Source organism: Parasteatoda tepidariorum, chromosome 3, assembly GCF_982258835.1.
Source record: "Parasteatoda tepidariorum strain Cologne lab strain chromosome 3, Ptep-v5.0, whole genome shotgun sequence".
Lineage (NCBI taxonomy): Eukaryota > Metazoa > Arthropoda > Arachnida > Araneae > Theridiidae > Parasteatoda > Parasteatoda tepidariorum.
The window spans coordinates 102,415,459-102,421,458 of NC_141757.1; positions in this window are offsets into that span (position 1 = coordinate 102,415,459).

Sequence of the window (6,000 nt, forward strand, 5' to 3'; positions counted from 1 at the left end):
TAAATTTACTTTCCTGTATTCGAAATGAAAAAAAAAATAAAAATACAAAATTGAATTTTTTTCATTCATAAAATGCTAAAAAATGATTGATACAAATGAAGAAAACATCTTCTTTCATGTCTAATGACTTATTTCTATAGTTATAAAAATTTTAGTTTAAGTAGGCTTCGATTTTTTATTTTTTTGACGCATTTCATACATTGTTGTCCTTTTATATATTTTTTCCTGACGCTCTAACTATAATCAAAAATATATTTTGGTATTTTTTACCTATAGAAATACGTCTAGTAGTTACTAAAAAAATCTGTTAGATTATTTTGTAAAATAAAAAATCCGAAAAAAAAAGCAGTTTCATTCATATTCAAAAATTTATCGATAAATTGATGTTGCAAATTAAAGAAATATCAATGATGACTAACTGTTTATCTTAGGTATAAATAACTGCATATAAGTGCAAATTTAAGAAATTATTGTCAGCAGTGTTTGGATCTTTTGCGCATTGGATGTTTTACCTTTATCTCAGAAAAAGGTACCGGTGTTCCATGCTATATTTCATAACTATAAGTTATTAAAATGCTAAATAAGGTGACTTCACGAACTTCGTTTTTCAGTTATAAATTCATGTGATATCTGACTTGAATAAATCATTGAGCCTTGCAAGGTTTTTCCATTTTGCTGTATCTTAAATTACTTCGAACAAATATTTAGAGTTCAATACCCTTATCAAATTTGTTTCATTTTTATTTATCTTGAAAAGTATAATAAACTTATTTTAAATTTATGATAGTTTTGATAATATACTAAAGAAATGAAGGTGTTATTTGCATAAACATAGCCAACAACTGAACTTAATGATTGGTTAGAAAGCTCTTGGCTAGAAAATTGGTTTTCTAAATTTTTGCAATGTATAAACAGAAGTCTGCCAAATCTTTACAAATTTGATATGTCGCTTAAATAAATTTTCTGAATCACGCCTGAGGAATTCTTGCTCTTGAAAAAAGTATGTTTTTGTTAAGTTAAGCAGAACTCAAAATAAAAGCCTGTTTATTTTTGAAATATTTATTATATTTTACAAAATAAAGGAAAGTTTATGTTGTTTAGCTTAAAAGTTTTAGTAAACAATAAATTTATAAGTAGGTTAAAGAAAAATTACGTTTGTTTTAAGGGTATGTATTTGAAAGTAGGAAGATTTTATGAGTTTAGAAAATTTTTACCTACATTTTTGATTATTTTCTTACTAGTACTTTATCTGAAAGATTTTGATTCTAAGGAATTTTACACGATTGTTTCTAGTAAGAATTCAAGATGAATTCCATTTTCTCATTTCTGGGTTAGAGCAAAATAAGTTTTGATTATTCTCAAACTTTATGGCAAATATTTTAAGCATACAGCTAGAATAAGCTCGAAAGTCATGTTAGGAAGCCGTCAAAAGAGTGACTGGCAAAATCATGGCAATATGTTGAAGAATGTAAAGGATTTAGAATATGTTAGGGGCAACCGCTACTCCTTAAAAGAGAAAAGAAGGAGAAATTATGAGAGAGAAAAAGAGAAGGAGATAATAGAAGGAGAGGTTAGAAAGAGAGATCTTAATTTACAAAAGTATGTGCCGTGATAAAAGGATTTCCACAGTCCTCTTAAACGGAATGATACCAATGAAAATTATCATTATTTGAAATTTTCTTTTCAAATTTGTTTCTTCTTCAATAATTCGATAAAATGTTTGAATATATATTTTTAAAATTTATTCAGAAATTTAATAAAAAACATCAAATGTACGGAAAAATAATTGGAAACATAGGGCTAGTGTAGATATGAGCTAAAGTTGACATCTTGAATAATTTTTAATTTATTGTTCAAATCTTTTTCGTGAGATACCATAAATTGGAAAAGCTGGTATACACTTCCTTGCGTAGTTGCATAAGCACACAATAGTACTTCGGTAGAAATTACTAAACGAAGGTTTTTAAAGTACAGAGGTAACTTTAAAATATTTTTTTTTCTCTTTTCAAAAATGGCCTAAGATATTGAGTCGGCCAGATGACCGCAGTCCATTTGTCTGCAACTCCAGACTGCAAATCTTCAGGGCACAAGTTCGACCCTCAGTGCAGTCTGTAGTAGCATATGTAAATACCAAAGTTTATTATTAGCTAATTACTGTTTGTCGCAAAATTGTTTTGTTCTATTCAAACGTTTCTTTCTCTTTTTTTTACAATATGGTAATTTCGATAAAATAATTTTAATTATCGTTTTCAATATTTTCTTTCATAACCAAATCATCGGGACACTTTGAAAAATTTCTGAGATTTCTTCTGTTCTCTGCGAATACATAAAGATTTATATTTTTCTTTTATAATAATTTATGATTTTAAAACTAGGCTCCGTTTATTATTTCAATATGCCTATATAGGCGGCCAAGTCACAGAATTACTGACGGAGTAGTTAAGACACAGGGATGCCTAATTAAAATGAAAATAACTCTTTTATTAAAAAAGAGTGTTTAAACACAGAAGGATTATAGCTTAAATGTACACAATGGCCAACATTCTATTTAAACGCACCTCATAACGCACCATATAAACACACCAAACCATAAAATTACAGACGAATGAGGGGCAGCACGATTTAGTATATTTTGGTTCCATTGAGTACCCTTTGCAAACTCGCGGAAAGGACTTTAAATCTTGAATCTCGTTAATATTGTCACTTGAAAGTCTTTTAAGTAGTTTAAAACTAAATATATGAATCATATTAGAGTCACGAATAGTTCCAATTTCATTCGCGTGTGTTTTTTGAATAGCTCCAAATGCCTCTCAATATGAAAAAAAAAAGTGTTTCCGTAAACGAACTTGTTAAAAAAATTGTTTCCGTACTCTATTTCTAAAAGATTTTAAATGTAAAGCTCTTTGTCCAAATTACGAAACAATATTTAAATAAATCTATTAAAATTTTAAAGAAAGAATGAAAGAATTTTGGATGTTTTTTACTTCTGTTTTTAAAATAGGTGCAGTTGCTTTTTCGTTTAGATTCATGTTAAGAAGTTTTAAATTCTAAATTATTGATTTCTTTGCTTTTAAAGCCACAAACGGTCTTAATAAGATTTATTTATTCAAAAATATTATTACAGAGATAGAAGAGAATAACAAAATTTTTAAGCGAACAATCCGTAAACTAAGCATTTTTCTTACCTTGAATTTTTAATAAAATGAATTTTGAATAAATTATAACACTTTGAATAAATACTGCGTACAATTCGATTAAAACCATGTTAGCTGAACAAAGATTGTTTTTTTCAGAAAGAAGTTTCGACAAATTTTCAATAAAGCACTTTGCTTTGAGTATATATTGTGTTCACACACTAATATTCCATAATTTAAAATGCAAATAATAATTTGAGTAAAATTTTATACATAATTTTACAACTTATAAAAGTGTAAATTTATAGTTGATAGGCGAAAATATTTCTAAGGAATAAACATCTATTCCATATTTGTTAGTAAAAAGCAAGCGATTTTAAAAGCGAATAACAGCTGCTGCCATTCTTTAATCGTCAGCATATATTTTTCTCTCTCTAAGGAGTGGCTCAAATTTAGAAATAAGTTATTTTGATGCTATCGCTTAAAATTGAACATATAATCGTCCGTAAAAGATATGGTACACGACTGAAATTCATTGATTTCTGTTGAAAACGTGTATACATGCTTTAGGTTTATAAAAGCTTTGTTCTATTTTCATTAAATTTCATTTGTTTGCTGTTGATTTTTGATGACGCTTAGTTGTAACTAAACCATGACGCATCTTTAATAATGGTGGATCCTTTTCACATTGTTCGTTTGCATTTATAAACGAAAAACTCATATGATAATTGGCCGGTTACTAAAAAATTGAATATTTCAAAAAAAATTGAATATATAATTTTACAACTTATAAAAGTGTAAATGTATTGTTGATAGGCAAAAATATTTCTAAGGAATAAACATCTATTCCATATTTGTTAGTAAAAAGCAAGCGATTTTAAAAGCGAATAACAGCTGCTGCCATTCTTTAATCGTCAGCATATATTTTTTTCTCTCTAAGGAGTGGCTCAAATTTATAAAGAAGTTATTTTGATGCTATCGCTTAAAATTGAACATATAATCGTCCGTAAAAGATATGGTACACGACTGAAATTCATTGATTTCTGTTGAAAACGTGTATACATGCTTTAGGTTTATAAAAGCTTTGTTCTATTTTCATTAAATTTCATTTGTTTGCTGTTGATTTTTGATGACGCTTAGTTGTAACTAAACCATGACGCATCTTTAATAATGGTGGATCCTTTTCACATTGTTCGTTTGCATTTATAAACGAAAAACTCATATGATAATTGGCCGGTTACTAAAAAATTGAATATTTCAAAAAAAATTGAATATATAATTTTACAACTTATAAAAGTGTAAATGTATTGTTGATAGGCAAAAATATTTCTAAGGAATAAACATCTATTCCATATTTGTTAGTAAAAAGCAAGCGATTTTAAAAGCGAATAACAGCTGCTGCCATTCTTTAATCGTCAGCATATATTTTTTTCTCTCTAAGGAGTGGCTCAAATTTATAAAGAAGTTACTTTGATGCTATCGCTTAAAATTGAACATATAATCGTCCGTAAAAGATATGGTACACGACTGAAATTCATTGATTTCTGTTGAAAACGTGTATACATGCTTTAGGTTTATAAAAGCTTTGTTCTATTTTCATTAAATTTCATTTGTTTGCTGTTGATTTTTGATGACGCTTAGTTGTAACTAAACCATGACGCATCTTTAATAATGGTGGATCCTTTTCACATTGTTCGTTTGCATTTATAAACGAAAAACTCATATGATAATTGGCCGGTTACTAAAAAATTGAATATTTCAAAAAAAATTGAATATATAATTTTACAACTTATAAAAGTGTAAATGTATTGTTGATAGGCAAAAATATTTCTAAGGAATAAACATCTATTCGATATTTGTTAGTAAAAAGCAAGTGATTTTAAAAGCGAATAACAGCTGCTGCCATTCTTTAATCGTCAGCATATATTTTTTTCTCTCTAAGGAGTGGCTCAAATTTAGAAAGAAGTTATTTTGATGCTATTGCTTAAAATTGAACATATAATCGTCCGTAAAAGATATGGTACACGACTGAAATTCATTGATTTCTGTTGAAAACGTGTATAGATGCTTTAGGTTTATAAAAGCTTTGTTCTATTTTCATTAAATTTTATTTGTTTGCTGTTGATTTTTGATGACGCTTAGTTGTAACTAAACCATGACGCATCTTTAATAATGGTGGATCCTTTTCACATTGTTCGTTTGCATTTATAAACGAAAAACTCATATGATAATTGGCCGGTTACTAAAAAATTGAATATTTCAAAAAAAATTGAATATATAATTTTACAACTTATAAAAGTGTAAATGTATTGTTGATAGGCAAAAATATTTCTAAGGAATAAACATCTATTCGATATTTGTTAGTAAAAAGCAAGTGATTTTAAAAGCGAATAACAGCTGCTGCCATTCTTTAATCGTCAGCATATATTTTTTTCTCTCTAAGGAGTGGCTCAAATTTAGAAAGAAGTTATTTTGATGCTATTGCTTAAAATTGAACATATAATCGTCCGTAAAAGATATGGTACACGACTGAAATTCATTGATTTCTGTTGAAAACGTGTATAGATGCTTTAGGTTTATAAAAGCTTTGTTCTATTTTCATTAAATTTTATTTGTTTGCTGTTGATTTTTGATGACGCTTAGTTGTAACTAAACCATGACGCATCTTTAATAATGGTGGATCCTTTTCACATTGTTCGTTTGCATTTATAAACGAAAAACTCATATGATAATTGGCCGGTTACTAAAAAATTGAATATTTCAAAAAAGTAATCACGTTTGATGAATATTGTACATGAACGTAAGAATTTTTGATCCTCTAATGGAATTCCTAGTCAGTGATTTTATTTCCAGAGCAGAAAGTGAT